At 29.2% G+C, this 21,735-nt stretch overlaps 1 protein-coding gene across 4 annotated transcripts in view; it reads right to left on the bottom strand.

Moving 5' to 3' along the window:
- Nucleotides 1–21,735, bottom strand: part of LOC106684418 (latrophilin Cirl) — a 185,767-nt gene that overhangs the window by 100,180 nt on the left and 63,852 nt on the right. For all 4 annotated transcript variants that reach the window (XR_010844271.1, XM_067050544.1, XM_067050543.1 and 1 more), the window contains exon 2: nt 20,197–20,234. The gene's annotated coding sequence lies outside the window, so the exon portion shown is untranslated. The remainder of the gene's footprint in view (nt 1–20,196; nt 20,235–21,735) is intronic.

The raw sequence follows: 21,735 nt of genomic DNA on the forward strand, positions 1-21,735 counted from the left end.
AAGCACATGGATATAGTTTTGTTGAATTTAATTTTAGCAGCCTGAAGATGGGGGAAATCTCCCGAAACGTTGCTATGTAATAAGTAATAAATTATTATACAGTAAGAAGGAAGAAAGTGTTATAATTCAATAAATCAAGTTAATACCTTAAGATTCTTCCAGTCAAAGGATTATTAAATTTAATTTATATTTATTTTTACCTAAATCAGAAATTTCGTATAGTTACAATTATTATCATATTTACATATCTCCTTTTATTTCACGTGTTTTTAAAATTAACGGTACCTCCCCTCTACTTTGTTTACTTCCAATATTCTACAAGTTTTGTATTGACCTCAGCAGAAACAGGTGGGTGATATTGTATTTTATTGTATTTAGTCTTTCTTGACTTTTATGTAATATTAACTTACTTCTTCATTTTCCGTTCTTTGGTATGTTAAATTATATTTTCTCACTTCTACTTTTTTATTTTACGTGTTATTACGTCTAATTTTTTATTTTAACCTAATACTGTGCGCATTTTTTTAGATTCTTATCATTGTCTATTTTATTTACTATTTTCTTTCATATTTATATTATTTTGTTTTCATTTATATTTATATAATTTTAATCCTACCTTAATTCACCTTCGGTAATTTGTCCTATTATGTCAAAATATTTGTAGTTGTTTTTTGTATCTTTTTAACCCTGATAAAACTCTACAAAGTGGGGCGAAACGTCGGCAAATCAATAGCTGTTAACTATTTTTATAGTTGACGATTTAAGAAAAAAAGAACTACTATCACATAAAATCATAAAAAGAAATAAAACTGATCAAAGAAGGCACTAATAAATTAAATTTATAATAAAATATTTTTTTTTTTTTAAAGTTAAAATTACAATAGTAGGCTTTTACTTTACATATACATGAAATTATTAATTTAAACTCAATGTAGCCTTACTTATCTGACTTTTTTAAACAGACAACTATAGCGAGTAGGTTGGTCGATGTACGACATGTCACAGTCTCACAGGAGATCATTACACAAAAAAAAAGGCAATCCTTCCCCGCCGGATCCGCCCGCTAAGATCCCCAGAGAGCAACGGTCCTATATCACTTTTGAAAATTAGATTGGAACGGGTAGTAGAGAATTTAAGATAAATCGAGCAATATTTAAGAAGTGCCTGAAATTGAAAAACGGCATGAAATTTTTTCCATGTTTCGGACAAAATTATAAAATCCAATTATTAATAATATTTATATATTTATCTTAACTTATGTTTATAGTACTCAAAAATAAGAATTGGCTGAAAAGTTTTATACAATTTTTGGCATACATTTTTATTTATTATTATAGTAATTAATTAAATCATCTGTTTTCAGTACGACAAAAAATTATAACCCAATGACTCTAAATTCACTTCAAGAGATTAGAAAATCGAAGTATCTTCGAGTAAAACCTGAGAGCTATCCTACTTCTAGTACCAAATTCTAGTAATTTAGCATTCGCTAATCACAATATTATACACACAGTCTCAGTAAATTGAAAAGTAAGGGTATAAAGTATGTTCTTACTTTGATTACAGCCAAATAAGTTCAAGATAAAAAAAAAATATATTATAACAATAAAACTTTTAAAACACACAATAAAGCTTTTAAAATTGGAACAAGAACTATTTTATTTTTAAGCATCTCTTGCGTAAAAAAAAAATACAAAAACACAAAACAAAAAAAAAGGATAGAATACACAACTTCACTGCCACTTCCATAACCAAATATTAAATACACATGATTATGGTGGCAAAAATAATGAACCATGATAGTTCCTTATGATATCATTCCCTATTTGTGAATACTACTAACATCAAGTCTAAGAAACCGATGATTCATTTCATTATTGTCAACCTGATGACCACCTAGATGTCAAGATAGTCAAAGTAAACAACTCTGATTCATGTCTTTGTCCTACAAACATCTTATGCCCGACAGCTCAGCTATTTGTTCCGCATACACACGGAATTTACTCAATGATAAAGGTTATGATAATGAGCAATTTTGAAGTTAGCCAATTTTTCAGGAAAAAAATCAGGAAATTTGTAAACGATGAATGAGTGGTGTTCATAACATTCGGTTTCGTGCCTCCTAATTATTTTTTAATACTAAAAACAAAACAAAAATCAATTAAAGTAATCAAATACAAAATTTAAGAGAATTTAATTTTAATTTATATTCATAAATTAAATTTAGATAATTTAGTAAATAGATAGATGCAACATTCAAAGAAAATTTACGAAGTTTGAAAATGTTCAGAATTATGGGCTTTTACAAGGAATTATATAGTATAAAAAAAAAGTTTATGGGTTTAAAACAAATAATTCAAGCTGTCTTAAGTGTAAATACAAAATCATAGCAATAGTCGTGAATTAAATAAGGTTAATTAATTTTACCTTAATTTTTTTTTTTTTGTAATTTTATATATTTTTGTGTTAATTCCATTAGGTTTTTGTATAGTTATGAAACTACAAAAAAATGAAACGTCTTTAAAATTTTAAAAATGACCAGGATTCTTATGGTTTACCATTAAGGATAAAAAAAATGACTGGGGTTTCTAATGGTTCCCCCCTTTAAGGAAAAAAAAACTCTAGCAACATAACCTATGAAGGGGTTTGGGTTCAGGAGATGATTTATTTTAAATTGTTCTAAAAATTTAATTTCATCATATTTTGATATAAATATATAAGTTTTATATTATAATTTATTTGGTAATTCAAAACTTTATTTATTTTTTGATAGATATTACAATCCGACACAACGTTGTTGGGCAATAGGTACTAGCGATGATTGATCACATTCATACTAAAATAAATAAATAAATGAAAAAATACATAGAAAGAAATAAAATCTCTCTCAGATGGATAAAAAAAATTAATATAATCCAACTATGTACATGAACAAATAAATAAATGAAATAAAATAATAATAAATAAATAAAATAGTCACCAGTCACATTTACACTCTTATAAACAATATTTACACTATCGACCTGAGGATCGCTGAGTCTCCTATGTACGAGAGGAAGAGCAGAGCTCGATGAGATCCCAGCGCAGCCCTCTCACCCTGTCACTGATTATATTACATTTTAATTTTAACATAATATATGTGTTCAATTAACAGTAAAGTCTCAGCCTCAATTAGGCCGGATAAGCGGGTTTCCACTATAGTTTCATTAATTAAGTGTACTTTTCTATATAATATTTATTTTTTATGTCTTGATTCATAGAATCTATGATACATTTTCCAAATAAGGCAGGGTGCAGAAGTTATGAAACTGTCTAAAAAATATTCAGATACGACAAATGAAACATATAATAATTATATATATCTATATTTTTTTAAACATGAAAGTTAAGACACATATTTATACAGTCCATCAGAACGGAATCTAATTTTTCTTAATTTTGAAATTTAAGCTTCAGATTGGAACAGTCCAAAGTTCTTCGGCATATCTCACTCAACATGGGTTGTAGGGTCTTGTTTTTATGGCTGCCAGGTCATTGTGGGATCACTGGAAATGAAAAGGCAGACTCGCAGGCCAGACTAGCTATAGATAGGCAATACTCGACTCACCCACTGTCATCTCGTGAAAAAATAAAATGCACCAACGTGTCGCTACTGCGGAAACTATTCATTAGTTTATTTTATAATAAATGTTGATATAAAATACAATAGTGCTAACCTTCTAATAATTAAATATGTCAAAAATTGAGAACCTATCGAAAGGATAGGTGTTTTTCCCAGACAGAATCTCATTAAGCTAAACTATTATTATACACTGAAAATAACTTTTTTTTTATCTATGACGCGATGTGTCATGGTTGTCTTTACATCCGCGCGTCAGCTGGTTATAAACAGGCAATTCGTTCCGGTTGATTGTTCTCGTAAGGATAAAGAGGCAATAAAAAAAAAATTAAAATTTCATTGTTCTTAGCTCTTGTTCAAGAGCGGTATATCCTAGAGTAAGGGTGTAAAAGCAAATATTATCCGAGGAAAGCTCTGAGATATCAAGTTGTGTTGTTAGAGGAGCTAACCACAGCTAAATCAGGTTGTGGGAGGGATTCCCTTTCTTCGAGGGAGTGCTGTGGAGATTTAATGTGTGTTGATTCAGCCCGCTGTTTGAGATTTCTCCCTTGATCCTGGCTAAGATTCTGTCTAATGAATAGACTCCTTGATAGCCAGGTTCTTTTATCCGTCTCGGCTGATATACGCGGGCAATATACCGAGAAAAAAAAACATATATATATTCTCGTCAAAGAAAAAATGATGGTATCTAAATATGATTTATAGAAACAGGTGTTCCAAGAGACGGATGTAGAAGTCGGATTGTGAAATATTTCAGTAATTACTTATAGTACAAGAGCCCAAGAGGAGAAAAAAGGCAGTTATCTCACCCCAATTTTTGATTACTTTAATGAAAACTATGTATAATTAATAGTCAAAATTGATGAGTCTGCCAAGTATAGGTAGGGGGAATAAAATTTAATCTTTCAGTAGATTTTTAAGAAATTTTGCTTTTTAGGCCTAATATTTCAGCAAATTTATTCTTTAAATAATGTTCTATTAGATTTTCTTGTGTTATTGGTAGTTTTTAAGATATAGAGCTCCGAATGAAAAATCAATTTTTTTTAAGGTTTTGAAACAGCCGCCATTTTTTATTCCCCCTACCTATACTTGGCAGACTCATCAATTTTGACTAGTAATTATACATAGTTTTTATTGAAGTAATCAAAAATTGGGGTGAGATAACTGCCTTTTTTTCTTCCCGGCTCTTGTACTATTACAAGCTAATACCTAAACATTTAATATAGTTCGATATCAGTTCTCTACAATATTAGGCCAATAAAGGTTATACACAAAACTGTTTTTACTGTAAAATAAAATAATCAGTCTTGATAAATTGCAATTCATAACATTTAAGCTAAAATGTAAAATTCCTAGATGTAGACAGGAGGATAAAAAAAAATTAGTAACATTTTTAAATGAATAAGACAAAACTAAAATAACTTTTCTAATGAAACTTAGATATTCCCACAGTATACGAAAAAATATAATTTTAGAAGAGCATAAAATGAAGTGGAAATCACCGGTACAATATGCATATCAAAGGCACATTCACAGTCCAACAAAAAATTCTTGTTTACTCATTTAATTTATTTCATTAATTAATGTATATTAAGAAAAATTAATTTTTATCTTTATATTACTCATTTAATTATTTCTTATTAATAAAGAAAAGATAAAAATCATTCTGTTTTTTGCCCTTTTTTTTTTACGGATCCTGATTAAAAATGGAATTTTAATATAAACTCACATCGGGTTCTTATATGATACAAAGGTATATTCCCAAAAGGTTTTTGACAATTTTCTCACAAAATTTGTGATTTTGTGAAAATCCTAGAAATAACTTTTAACCTTCTAAAAACCGACATGAGATACACGGATTCCTTTAATTCTGAAAGAAAATTAAATAAATGAGAAAACTACCATAAACGTTCTTTTATTTATTTAATTTTTTTTTTATGAGATATAACGCTTAATGATAAATTTAAAAGTTAATTTACCTTGAAAATGAAAACCATTAGAGACGTACCGTTATATCATGGTTTCACAACAAAATTCATTATGCACTTTTAATTACTGAAGGCCTTCTGGGTTTTAAAGGTTAATAGGATTTTCAAGAAGATAAGTGCATATTTTTATGGTATAACATCTCATTTCACACTACAGCATGATATGATTGAGATTATGTGTGTGTGTATATACATTTTTTTTAGAATATGTTGCTCACTGATATTTTTTTTTTAATTAAAAACTAAATCGCATGTTATGTTAAAAAAGAAAATCTTTAATAGGGATTTGACCTAAGGAACCAAATGATAAAATACTTGATACCTTCATACATAATAATTTATTTACAATGGAATCGATTTGTCATTTAGAGCTGATGATTTTTTTGTTTTACTCCCGTTAGAAACATGAATTAGAAAATCAGAAATAAAAAATTAATGGGTACATAAAAAATAATCACAATTTTACTCATCGAGTGATAATCAATGTGGTTTTTAATCATAATTTCACTGGAGTTTAAAACCAAAATTCAAAGTTGAGGACCATATTAAAGCAGGTTTAGCAGCGAACAACAAGGTGTTGCACAATAACCAATATTCAGCCCCAATATTTTTCTTGTATATATCCATTTTTTATAAACTAACCAGGCTGTATGAGTCAGTTGGAATAAGATATTCTAACCGTTAATACGACAAGGTGCTTAGCCTGGGTATGCTTAGAGGTAATATATCAGAGAGGGGAGTTATCTTGAAGGTTAGGGGAGAGGGCAAGGCAACCGTCCGTCATACTAGCAGCTGCTCCGAGTCCACTCCCGTTCCAAATTCCATTAGGATCTTTCTTTTATTTCAGAAATTTCTTATCCAACCTCTTAAGTCATTTCTTCTTTATGGCTCGCCTTTCGTTCGTTTTGTTTCGCTTCCAAACAAATATCTCATCCTGTAGGGCGACTTCTAAATCTTCTCAATGTCTCCGTTTCGTATAATAATAAAATTGAGTTGTGTTTTTTCTCTTGTAAAGTAATTGCGACTGAGGATAAATGGATTTTTTCTTTCTTTTTATTATAATAAACAACTTAACACTCCGAGATAAAATACTATTCAACTTCCGTTTAGTATTCATGTCCTGTCCGCACAAAATAAAATTACATTTACGTTTTAAAAATAATTACAAATAGTACGATCGCATTTTCAAGTGCGAATGTTTAATGAGGTCTGCTTTTAGTTGTTAAACTTTTGAAAGCGCTTAATATTTTAAAAACAATATAAAGGCCAATCTGGACATATGGAGATGAGCTTTGGGGCTCCACTAAACCTTCGAATTCCTCTCGTATTCAATCCTTACAATCTAAAATCCTCAATGCACCTTACTTTGTCACAAATAAAATCATACATAAAGACTTTAATGTTCCCTATGTAACCGATCTAGCCCGAACCAGATATCAATCCTTCCATTATAAACTCCCTAACCACTCAAACCCTCTAGTTTCTAGTCTAGCATCCTCTTCCATTCCTGACAATCCTCCGAGGCGCCTGAAAAGAAGATGGTCACGAGACCAGCTAATGTAAAATGTCATTAGAGTGCTATCAATGGGTAGCATTGATTACCAATATCTTTTAGAGTATATTTGATTGTTTCACTATTTATATAGGTGAGTATTATTATTTCTAACCACAGTGATAAAATTATTGAGACCTCTGAGCGTAGCGAACCTCACATATTTCAACCATGTGCAAACACCTGATGTAACATGTCATTCATTATAGAATACTATTACAGGATAACAACTTAAACAGACACTTAACAGAAACTAAAACATAACACCTTAAACACTTTGAATACAATTTTTACTAGTTTTATTTAAAATAGCGTTCGATATTAGAACAACTAGAAAAACAAGTACCCTTCAAATAGCTTCTTATGCAGTGGGATATTTTGAAGCCACACCGGTTCCGATTTCATATTAATATTCCAGCGTGAAAGTTCAATTCACAGATCGTTTTAAAATTTAAATAAATTACAAGCATAAGAAAGAATTCATCACGACCGTATACCGTAACAAGAAGTAAGTTATTCACCACCAGGAATACATTTAAAGAAAAAAAAATGAACTTTGGAATTGAGACACACAATTAGCCTCGGCAGGAAGCATCCTATATTGAGATACAAACGGAACAAATTACACGACATTTGGCTGTATAGCAGTCTATCATTATTGGGAACGATTGAAGAGACATCCCGGACAATAGAAGATACGGCTATTCAAAAGTCTTATACAGTTGGCACTAAAGCTTAAGAAGTCTAACGTATGGTAATATGTCATGCAATCACTTAAGACATCAGCTGGGTGAAAGGCTGATTACAATACTCGTCTTGATTGGACGCAGCTGCACCAACAAGCTTTTTACTATCCTATACAGGAGCGTCCGACACCTGTAGTCCTCATAAAGACAACGAACATGAACGAGACAACTCGTGGAGTGAGAATCCAAGTGGAGAAAGAAAGCATTGTAGGTTCTTGTTTGTAGTTCGCAAATTCGTGGGGGTTGGGCAACAGAAATGGTATTTATCGAACGGTGACGGGCATAAATAATAGGACAAAAATACTATATATTTATGTACACGATTTAAAATAATATATTTTATGAAGGAACATCAATAATCAATACATCACTCAAACAAGAAATCAGGAATAATGAAATATAACTCACGAAAAAGTTACATAATTAAAAAAGAGAATATAAATGCCTAAATTTCATTATTATTGAAGGATCGATAATATCCTCCAAGGAAATCCTCTAACGGGCTCAATGGCGTATACGAAAATTGAAAAATGGAGGGGATACAGTAATGGACGATAACAGGGAGGGGAGGGGGGAGTAAATTAACTTCTCTACCCCGATGACACCCTCCCGCACGGTTGGGGATGCGATTCCATTCGACAATGGTCCCCCAAGTTAGGCTGAAATTTACAATTTTAAGCAGGAATAATTATTTATAAATATTGGGCCGGTAGGAGCGTGAAGAGTGGTAAATCTGTGGAGTATCGAATATTCCCATAGGGCTGCAATGTAACTTATCTTGTCCCTGTCAGGTACACCGACCCCGCAACACTGAAAGCCCGGAAGGGAAAAAAACCATGCCCCAGCCGGCTGGTGTCAGCCACTATGAGGTATCAATATTCTCTCAAGCTTCCCTGCGGCTAAAATAATCGGGAAAGAATGATGGGGTATTTCTATTTTGTAGGTAAATGAGACGATTTTAATAAACTTTATATTTATGGCCTGATCAGGGAATAAGAACTGATTTATTGCTATCTTCATTTACAAGACTAGTGAGAATAGAAAGCAGTTTTTTATGCAAACAAGTATTTCGTTAAATTCTCATTTGCACTTATAAGGGCTTTGTTATTAAAGAAAGCCCTTAGATTAGTTTGTAAGATTTAACCTAAAATAAAAAAAGATTTTTGTATAGTTAGGATTGGACGCAGGATGAATTCGAACATTAAGTAAACTTATTTGATATTGATTTATATCAAAGAAAAAAAAAATATTTCTCGGAATATTTATAATTTTGAACTTAAATTATCAAAAATAAACGCACAATATATAAATTTGAAGGGCGTTAAGTCGTTACTTTTAAAGGAAGCTTTAAAAAAGAAAGTTTCATTGATTTATAAAAATAAATACAATAAATAATAGTACACTAAAGTTAAATGGAATAAAGTTTTATTTTATATCTATATATTTCACTCTTAAGTGACGTTATATTATTTTATATTGGCCATTTTCAATATGCAAGTTTTAGAAGTATTCGTAATCATTTATTTTAAATTTTCTGATTAACAGATTTTTTTTTTTTATTGAGGACTTTTTTCTACTTCGGGGCTTTGAAGTCTACAATATATAACTAAATATTTTATAAATTATCCAAGTACCGCCTCTAACCATCAATAAGTATTCTAAAGTATAATGATTATAAAAGTAAATAGGATTACAAATCTCATTCTTTATCACATTAAATAAGTTATCTATTGTTCCATTTTGTGAATAGAGATTCTTTATGATTAGATATTTCTTCACCAGTGAATTCACTATATAGCACAATGCTGTTGTTAGAAATAGCTCGTTTAGAATATCATCGAAATCACAATGAGAGAGCGTGGAAAAAGACTTCTCCTAAAAATTTAACAACCAAGAAGCTTGATGGCGGCGATCAAAAGGTTCTGGACACGCTCTCTCTCTAACTAACCTATGAAAGTAAGGATAGAGATAATGGCATTTCCCTGCGCAGATAGTCACCATAACCACGCACCTGATGCTAATTTTAAAGAAATAAGCTAACAAAGGATTTGAATGAAAGCGTTAAAGAATACTAGCCGCTAAAGTGATGAAAATGATAAGAAAATAAATTATGAGCTCATTCATTTAATAGAAACTTAAAGTTTATAAATAAAAAGAAAATGATCAAAGGTAAAAATTGAAAAAAAAATATATATACCTCCTAATTTTTTAGAATTATAGATGTCTTTTAGCAATTAATATAAAGCTAGTTGAATGCACTATGAAATGACCAATTGAAAATTGAAAATACCAAAACGTTACAGAATTGTGGAGTACATATAAATAAAATGAAACAGATATTAAAAAATCATCATATTAAAAATGAGGGTATTTATGTGGTTCTAAAGGTTTTTTTTTTTAAATTAATATTTAATAATAATAATGCGTAAAAATGAATGACCACAATAAAGTTGATTATTGTATTATTATATATATAAAATTACTAACTTTTATATAGATAAATTTTCAAATCCTTAAATTGTACAAATGTATATATAAAATAATTATACACTAATAAAAGTATGAATAGGTGAAAAAATAAAATAGAGAGGGTGGTATATGTATGTTAAAAAAATACACATAAAATAAGAATATATTAATTATGGATTTTAAATATAAGCAAAATAATTAAAAATGAATGTTAATTAAATTATATTAAAAATGTAAATTAATGATAAAAAAGTTATAGTTATATGATAAGGTGAAAAAGTCCTAACCTGTTAAAGGTAGGTTCTGTTTTTAAGTTGTAAATATAAATGAAAGAGGGAAAGTGTTTTGTAAAAAATTTTTAAATCTAGGATATCAATTTTTTTTTAAAACTTATGTAAGTAAGAAATCTATTTAAAAACAAAATTTTATGAAGTGATTATGATATTATTTTAATGATTAATTTATTTTAAAGATGTGACAAGGGCAATTTTGGGTTTCTTAAAAAAGCAATGACATCAATATTGAAGGTATGGCCAAAGAAATCAGTGTGTAGTTGTAGGAAATAATGTAATTGTTATATAAAAACAAAAAACTTATTGTAGGTTGTATCCTTGAGAATGGCCTGAGGGCCGAAATGTTGGAGAATTTTAAATAATAAAAGTTGAGAGAAATAAAGGATCAAAATTGTGTAAATTGATAATAAACTAAACCACTATCAAACAATCATAAATAAAAAATAATGAAAAGTTGATTATATTTTTTTTTTATTATAATATAATAAAAATACTCTTTACTATATAATAAACCAATATTATTATTATTATATTGTATACTTTCCCCTGTAATTAATAAAATTATCTGCCATACATCTCAAATAAAGAAGTTAATAAAAATATTTATAAATAGATCGACTATCACGATGTCGTTACAAATATTATTGATTGAAATATTGCTTACTTAAGTCTTAAACAATAATAAAAAAAATTAAAACATACATTTCTTAAACAGAAGTAATATTAAAAAAGTAACATAAATTTGTTATGCTTTATAGAAAGAATATTAACTAAGATCCACATGGAAAAACTAAATTATCCATAAAAAGTATAAAATTATCCTTCATATTTACTTTAAAATTTTTATGAAAATTACACCATTAATTTCAATAAAATCATTTTTTAATTTATTCTACTTCACTGGGTCTAGGAGTAGTCAAAATAGCCTTAACTATTCATAATTATGCAATTCGTTGATTTTAAACTGCATTTACTTTATTTTAGAACAATTACATAAGCCGGAAAATAGTACTTATACGTTTATTTTTAGGTATGAATTGTCGTCCGGAGTTGTACTTTTTCCTCCTCAAGTGGAGGGGGGGGGGGAAAGGCTCTATTCGGAGTTCCCCATTAAACAGGCATGACTGTGTTATCTCTTACATATATAAGATGTTATTAGACATTAATTTCGTTTTATTTGTTATTCTTATATTTCTTATTTTATTATCATTAAGCCTAAACCACTTTGGACGATTTCGCGGTGGCTTCGAAGATATACAAAGTTATGAGGGCAGATTGTATAAAAAAGAAAGGAATATGTTTTTATGATTACAGTAACATTAATTTTCCTTATTTATTCTTGTTTATTCAAACATATCTGAGATTTTCTGACTTTACCACCCAACTTCAAGGTGGTTGAACTAAAATTGAAAACATTAATTTTAATCTTCATATAATTTATAACTCCTCGTACATACTGATCATCACTATATGATATTCTGTCATAGTAATACATTTTTTAGTATCATACAAATTCAACAAGGAATGTCCATTGTCAAAGTCACAAAATAAATAGCAAGTACATAATCTTTTACATTTGGAAGGAAAATTCCTTTTTTTTTGGATTTACAAAAATATTTAAAATTCCCTTATTTTTCCCTGTCAGCAGAGACCCTGTTAGGAATTTTGTTTTTTTGGATCTTGAAAGTTTAATTTTAACGCGTAAACTATCCCTATTTCAATAATTATGATATACGATTTTAACTAGCTCTGACAAAATTTTTATAAATGCACAGAATGGTTTAATAACAACATCCAAAATTTAAGGGCATTATATTATAATTTACAACCGTAAATTGAAAAAATATGCTACGGTTTGGAATAAAAAAAGTCGTTGGACGATAAATTAAGTTGTGTTGTGACAGCGAAATCCTTCATGGCACAGCGCCATCACCAATGAGGCTCAAGATAATTTACACTGAAGTGGCAAATTATTACAGTCAGCAGCTGAAACAATAACTCCAAAGCTACAATCGATAGTACAATTAATTAGAAAATTCCAATAAAATCGATTTCTTAATAATTAATCCGTTCACAATATTATTTACGGACAGAAACTAGTTATCTAAAAAATACGTCAAAAGCAAATTTTTGGCGTACCAAAGAAGGAATAGTAACCAGTAAAATATAAAGGGAAGTATTAATTAATATATTGTACTTTTCAAAAACAAAAATTAAAGTATTTGTAAACAATAAATTTATTATTATTTTTGAGTAATCTCAAAATATAAATTAATAAATTAAAATAAAGGTAATTGAAAAAAAATAATGGGTATCCTAATCTTTAATCGTACATAAAATATGAAAAAAACTTTTTCTAAAACTATTTCTTGATATTTACTATTATATTACATAAAAATAAATCTAGTAAATATGATATTAGTGTTACAATGAGACGAATTGTAAATGCCTTGCGGATTTTACGAAGGAATTTGAATTGGAAGGATTGGATACGAGAGGAATTCGATAGTTTAATGGAACCTCAAAGCTCAACTCCGTACCTCCAAATAGGCCTTATTATGTACGAGTATGTCGTAACAGTCGGAATCGACGAGCAGTTTCGACTATCTTTTCTGTCCTAAGTTTTATAAACTTAATTTTCAAATAAAAAGTTAACTTTTAATGGAGAATTACAGAAAATATTTAATTAATTTTACCGAGTATTGATATTAATTGACTTCATAAAACCGTTGTTAAACCTTTTCTCTTTCCTGTTGAATTGATTTTATTGCATACATTTAATTGACGTGGTAAAAGAATGAATCAGAATACACTGAATTCAATTTATAAGATAATTGAGAGTGCAATTAAATTTCCTCAAAACGATGAAGGAAAATGAGTTCGTGCAATTTTACTGATGGTGTAATCAATATTTATTTCCCTTTTATTAATCATTGTCCTAAAGTGGCGAATTCTGCATGTAAATAAAACCTTTCCCCCTTTTGAAAACAATATTTTGAATTTTAAATTTTTTAAACTAAATTGAAATTAGAAAATGTTCAAATGTTGATGAAAATTCACGACGTCTTGAACAATTAATTCTGAAAAATGTCAACAAATTTGGCGCTTTTAAGTGAGTACTGCAATTATAAATGATTTGTAGACACAAAATAAAATTAAAGTGCATTTTGTATTGCATTGAACCCATCATTAATTTCAAATATTTCTTCAGTTCCTATTTTTCGATCATTTTCATTTTCAAATTTGTTAATTATTACATTAACTCTCTCTAGTACATTACGAAAATCCATTAATATTAAAGATTAGTAAGAAATCCTTCGCCAGCCAGCTCCAAACTATGTTGAAAATATTTAACTTACATTCTTTTTAGAAATAGGGCCATTATTACAAAATATGGTGTATTTTTCCCCTTGACATATTTAACCAATCCATTTTTATATAGAATTAATGGAATTAAAATTTGATACGAATGACTAACAGTATTTCAAATTATTGTAAATGTTCATAGTTTTTTAGCTGCTATTTCTATATGTTACATTGAGTTAAGAATTATTTACAAGTATAAAACAAAACCGTAAGAATAATTTATTAATGAATAAAAATTGAATATAGAAATATATTAATTTAAATGTTACTTAAATGATAATTTAATGTTTTAACAATAAATATGTATTTAATGATTTATTTCGAGCAAAAATACCTTAAATATTTATTATCTCATTTATTTAATATATTATTTGCATATTAAATTACTATTTTTCTCTTTATTTTTTTTTAATGAGATAAATATTTTATTTCAATAAATAAATAATAATATGTTTAAAAACTGTATTACAAAAAAAGATTAATGACATACCTCCTCAGTGCAACCCTTGAAGGATATTGGATTCAATGACCTTTTCAATCGTTTATTCACACCTTAACTGCTGCGTTTTAACACAATCCATTGAAGGGCTAGGTACCAACTTTATAAGGTTGTTTTGGTCCAGGAGAAAATCGCACTTCAATAGAAGAGTATAAAATAATAATATTAAATAATACTAAGATGAAATGCATAGACTGCTATAACGCTCAATGTTTTTATTTAACCTCAATTTATTTGCACAAAAATGATCAAAAGGAAGCGAGTCGAACTGGGTGAGATCATCAAGGTAATTAATTGACCTCTCACTTAATTTTTTAAAAAAAATTAAAAACCAAAGTTTTAGCCATTGCATTTACAATTTTCTTCAAGAGCCGTGAAAAAATCCTCCATAAGCTTCTTAGTTGTTTTTCGTAGCGTAGCAAATCACGGAATAAGAATGTTTCAGGATTAAATTGATACAATTTTCCAACATTAACATAATAGTTTTTTTTTTATTTACTTAAGAACCTGACAAGAACTTACGATTAGTTTAACAGCTTGCTAATAAATTTAACGTCAAAATTTCCTGAAATTGGACTGCGACTTTTGACTGGCACCAACGCGTTGAATCACTGTCATTTGAACAATCGTACACCCTTACATCTAAATCATCCAATGACTGTTAAATATAATTGTCCTACTTACATCCCAGATCGAGGGGCGAAATGGTATCCAGCAGTTATCAGCGCGGAACATAATTTGTCCGAAGCAAAGGAAGATTGCTTATGTCCGCGTTGTAATTCCCTCATGTTGACAACGCTCAATTGTTTCGTGGCGCTCTTTCTGGACATTGATTAGACAAGTGAGTGACTTCAAGTAGATATAGTTATAATGGAATTATCCAATTCCTGATCTGTAGGGTGTCAACGTGGGAAGTGGAGAGCAGTAGTAAAGGGTACACCAGGACAAAAAACAATCCTGCTAGTAAAACAGTACCTGGGAATTCATCTAGATCGCCGCCTTACCTGGAATCACTATATCAACATCAAACTCAAACTTATGCAAGGTTAGCAATGCTATATTCTATCCTAAACAGAAATTCTAAACTAAAACCAGAAACAACTGTTCTTATATTTAAAACAATTCTCAGGCCACTGCTGATGTACGGCTGTGAAGTCTGGGGAGCGGCATCCTTCACGAAAAGAAAAAACTACAATCTTTTCAAAATAAAATCCTAACAATCGCCGCAGTTAATGCTCCTTGATTCATAACAAATAGCCAATTGCATCGCGAATTACATATGAAATCAATAGAGAATTACATCAAACAACGGTTCATGAAGTTCCACTCCCAGTTGCCGACAGTTAAAGGAGCTGTGACCTACAACCTGGGAAATCCAACCTCAACCCGAAGACTGAAGCCCAGACTGCTGCAGGACATTCTGTTATAAACACTTTAATAAATATAAAATTAATTCATAGTCACACTACCTCAATTTTACTTTTTATTTTTATTTATTTTTTATTTTATTCTCACGTCCCTTTTTCAAATTAACTTGTTTCTTTTCACTATTAGAGGGCAATTGTTTGTTTTATTTAAGTTTACCAATATCAATATTTTTTTCGTTATTAATTTTACATTCCTCTTTTATTAAGAAGCATTACTCTTATCTATTTTTTTTTCTTCTTTTAATAAAAACATTGTATATATTTAGGGGTGTCTTTTGTATGAGACTATACCTCCCTCCATAATCAACTATTTAAAAAAAAAAAATAATATAACGGTTATATCAACCATGTAAGGCCCATACCAGGCCGATCTGGTACAAAATAAAATAAATAAAAAAAAAAAAGGACAAAAATCAAGAAATGCACGCATGAGATATAACGCTAAAGAGCTAGAGAGGATATGATGAAGTTAATAAGAGTAAGACACACGTGTGATAATTTTTTACTCATTTATGTATTCAACTAAAATGTATTTATTAAAAAAAAAATATCTTCTTATAAAATAGAATTAATTAAAAATGATAAAAAATGATAGTAAACTATTAGTCAGTTATACAATGAGTGAAAAATGGCAGCCTTAAGTACATTTGGTAAAATTTTAAGTTAAAAAATATTTTTGTTATTTATACCCAATCTAAAATAAAAATCTATCTTATTTCGCTTAAAATTCCATTTAACTCAAACTATTATTTATTCTTCTTCTTAAATTCTAAAATATAGAATGAAATGTATATCATTATTTTTTATTTATTTTGTTAGAAAATTGTTATTATTTATATATCTAACATAATACTTAGTTCGACATTAAATTATCTTTAACAAAAACCTTTTTACATTATATTTAATATGCTTCTATATTTGTGTTGAGTAATTAAGATATATTAATTATTATTTTTTAAAAAGTATATTTAAAAAGAATTTTTTTAATATATTTTCTTGAATAAAAATGTATGTATACAAATTTGGAAATGAACTTTGATAGGTTACTTGAGCAACAAATGGCCAAGATGTTTTGTTATACCTATGTTAATAAAAGAATGAAGGACGTAGAATACATTGTTTGATTTTTTATTCACAAATAATGAATAAAGATAATTTTTTAATAATTTTTCGAAATAAAATTTACTAACTTAAGGATAAACAAAAAAAAAATGAAAATTCAGAAATTTATACCAATCAAAAAAATTTTATTCTTTATGAAAATATATAGGTGGCTGATTGATTACACGAGAGGAAAATACTCCTAAATAAATTGTCACAAACGATACCAATAACATGGTCTCCGAAACAAAAATGCTTTCGAAAGCTGAGCTCCTAGGAGGCGGGTGAAAGTTTCCCCAGAGTCCCACTGAGTATGGTATGCCTTTGCGGCCCGATCAACTGTGATATAAGAAGAAATAGGACCAGGAAACCATTTCGAGCCGTTCGCGAATTCCCTGAGGATTTTAATGCCTGGAGGGTTACTTATTTACAATAGGAGGGTCTGATGTTCCGTTCTTCGAGAGACGCACAAAGTAAAGGGACTTGTGTTGAAATAAGAGTCGTAGAGAGTTGCGTAAAGGAAGATGTTATTCCAAAGCGAGTAAAGCAATTCTGTAGTTTTACTACTAACCAATATGTACATTTATTTACGCATATATATAAACATGTTTAAACTATTACGGTTAGTCCTAAACATTAAACCCAAATGGTTTCTATTGCATTATTTTAGAAAAGAAATAAAATTTTTACGATTTCTTGCCAAAATTTCAATTTCATAACCACAAAAGAAAACGATAAAAATGCAAATACTGCATTTGATGACTTCCCACAGCTAACGAACATTATAATATAGAATTCTTTGTAATATAGAATTTATTGTATTTTTCCATATATACTTCATGTAATTTTCAAGTGTTAACAGTCGAATGGACCGAAACTAAATTAGAAAAGTTTGTCAGAAAAGAGGTGGGATTTCATCGATAGCTATCTCTAATAAAAATTGTATTGTTTAATTAACATTGGTTACCGAGACCAACATCTCGCGTGACCCACAGCATTAAAACCCTGTATTAAGTCATAAAGGGGGTTTGGAATTACCTTAGAAAAACGCGAAAAACTACTTCAGGAATTTATTTATAAAAAAAAAAAAATATATGTTATTCAGAAATAGTGTTACATATAAAACAAGCTTGATGGTTGAATGAAACATGGGTTCCTTGGTGGATCATTGAACTTTGTTTTGTTAAAAATTTGAATGTAAGGTCTATTATTACTACAAGATATTACGACAAAATATTAAAAAAATACCACTTGAATATATTTAATCATCCACTGAGTTTATAGAACGAAAACAATTTATTTTATACTCACATTAATTATTTTTTTTTTAATAATTATAGTATTATTAATATAAAAATAATATTAAGTTTGATGAGCATATTACAACATAAATGAAGGAAAACGTGATAAGCCAGAAAATAGTTCATAAACGATCTTTATGAAAAGGATTGTGAATTCTGAGAACATTGTGGATATTTTTTTTTTTTTTGTGGTAGAAGTATTGACATCCAGTTTTTATTTAACTTTTAGACAATTGAAGAAAAGTCTAAATGAGGATTGAAACCTACTGTTAATTATATTTAGCCTTTTTTTCAATTAAAATAATAAAAATTATTTGTGTGATATTTTATTCTGTTAAAAAAACAAAAGTATTTGCCTGAATCAATCTCAAATGAACTCTCCACAAAAAATAAATCGTTAAAAGAATCTAACTTCCCAACTCTAGCTCAAAGAATCGATTAGCTATGATACTGACAGATAAAAAAAAACTAATTAAAGCTTCAATTTTAACAAAGAATATTTTAATGACATTCTAAAAGTCTATTATGATAAAAACCGAAACCACCTGGAATTAGTTGTTGACACCAATTAGTTTTCGAAACGGATGCAATAAACAAAAGCATTTCTTTCTCTCATATTTTTTTTTTTTCTCTTTCCAAAAAAGAAACCTGTAATGAATAACTCTATCTATATTCTAAGGAGTGGAGCCTTTTGTATGAGGGTTCCAGTGAACGAAGCCGACTTATGTATGTATATCAGATTCAATCTCAGCGAATACATTTGGGTCCTATGTTGAAGACTGCCCGGCCCATTGCGCATTTCAAATGGTCCGAAACCTACACAAGGCATATAAAATAGGGCAATATGCAGATGAAAGATTTTAATACTAAACCTATTATGAAATATATGGGATCGATTCTCGAGAATATGTAAAACAGATTGAGGGGGGGGGGATAAGTGATTATATTTATGTAAATAGCCATTGTTTCACAGTAACGTTCATTGTTCTGGCTCTATTTTTCATCCTGGGAATAGGAAAAGCGTTCAATACATTTTAAATAAGCTATCAACGGATAATAAAGACTACTATATTATTTCATTATACAATTGTTCCTATCGGATATAAATTAAAAAAAAAAAAATTTAAAATGTGCGGACTAAAAATAAAGTAAGCTGAAGATTATTGGTCGAATTTAATTAAAGGTCAATGGGCTTAAGTTTTCTTAAAAAGTTAATAACATTGCAGTTACTAATCTTCCCTCTACGCCACAACCCCTGATGAAGACCTGAAACTCAGGTCGAAACGTCGGCATAAAATAAATAAATATGGTTTTGGACATACTGGAAGATTATTGATTGACCGTGTGTAAAGATGAAAGGAATATGGTCCGGGTGCGGTAAAAAAAAAAAACTCAAATAGTAGAAATATACGATTTTAAAATAGTATATTAAAATAGTATATTTCTACTATTTGAGTTTTTTTTTTACCGCACCCGGACCATATTCCTTTCATAAATATGGTTTTGTTTATTTATGTTGTTTTTTGCTGACCGCACCCCCCGACAAACTTCTTCAAGCATTAATCTACGGTCAACTATCTACACCTCATTGTTAATAACATTATATAGAACAAGCCCGAATAGCTTTTAACAATCACATCAGTAAAGAGACATATAACATTTTATAACTCGAAACTATTTTTAAGACGACTTTGGCCTAAAGTACCATTCAATAGCTTTTAAATTAAAAAAACATATTCACACACGCGTTTCTAAAATTTAAATACTCGATTTGCTGAGAATGTTCAAGAACTATGATGATGAATGCAAATAATATAATTATTCTTAAGTCTTACCTTCTATTTCCGACAGGAAACAACAGCTGCCTCTGGGCCTGAAAAGAAAATATAAAATAAATTTTCAAATATGAAAAACCATTTACACAGTAATATAAAAATAAATATTAATGAAATAGCTAAGTATTTCCACAACAAGAAATTTGCTCTACACTAACATTTCACATTATTTTGCTTACACCAATAGGACAGGAATGCTAAAACCTAAGATGGAAAGTGAGTGTCTTTAAAATTTCACAAAATTATTTTTTATAACGAAGAGCTCATATAAAGGACTAAAACATATCTGGATGATCAAAGATGAGCATAGGTGGTCCATAAACCAATGGGGTATTCTCCTCGAACCTATTCTCACAACCCAACATCCTTTGTAAAATTCTCAGATAACAAACAAAAGTATTCATGAGGGGTATTCATGATATTGTGTTAAATGTAAAATATTTTACAATGTTACCACCCCTATTTAAAGTCATGTTAAATTTTAAATGCATGAGAGCTCCTAGCGGATTTTCTGAGCAACTTGTTTAGTAACCTTTCCTTCCAAAACTTCTTGTTATTGTTTACTACTAAGTCTACTACTACTTTGATTACAGTAATTTTTTACAACATGCCTAAAGAAAGTGAAAAGTAGAAGGTTTGGTTACTGATTGTCTTGTTTAAAAACAAAAAGACATTCAAAACACAAAACTAACAAACTTAAAACAATCAAAACTACATGCAAGTAACCTATCATGATAACAAACAAAATGATGAAGAGCTCAGCTGGTCTGTTGGATGGCGTCATTCCCGTCAGTTCTGTATTTAGCAGACCTATTAACAGAGTCTCAACCATGTTATATCGTTTTAACATGGTAAAAGAAGGAAATATTTCTCCTTATAACACAAGTTTTTTCCATTTAACATGTTAAACTAAAGATCATGAATACCCCTATAATATCATGTATTTATAAATTTTGTCCATATACCCTTCCAGTACTCTACAACAATAAACTTTAACTTGATTTCTCGAAAAAGTTAATATTTATAAACTTAATGGTTTGTTAACGTTTCAGGTGCTAGACTAAAAATAATTTCACCAAGATTAGGATTGCTAATGCAAAAAAATAAATATACATACACAGTCCATCGAGAGAGGGTGACAAACGGACTTGACGTATGCATCGTCATAACTTTCCCAACGAAGACGTCTGTTTGAATTCGTTAACTTCAAGAAAAGGAGAGAAAACAATAGAACAGATGGTAGTTTACAGATGTCCTGTATGACTAAGATTTGTATTAACTATTCTTCTTATAATGTTAACAATTAAATAAACTCTGATAACACATTGCGGATCACACAGGCGCCTAGACTGACATGAGGGCAAGGATCAGAAAGGAGATAAAACAACTCACTTCAACACCCTACATAAATACAAGCCGAATAAAGATCATGCATTACTAAAAAAAAAAAAAAATTAGCAGTGCTTTGGTAACTTGAGAGGGAAACTTTTAAGTCGATTTTTGAATAAAATGGGTCGAATAATGGTAAATTTAATTATA

Source organism: Halyomorpha halys, unplaced genomic scaffold (assembly GCF_000696795.3).
Source record: "Halyomorpha halys isolate HHAL.00 unplaced genomic scaffold, Hhal_1.1 Scaffold579.1, whole genome shotgun sequence".
In the NCBI taxonomy this organism is placed as follows: domain Eukaryota; kingdom Metazoa; phylum Arthropoda; class Insecta; order Hemiptera; family Pentatomidae; genus Halyomorpha; species Halyomorpha halys.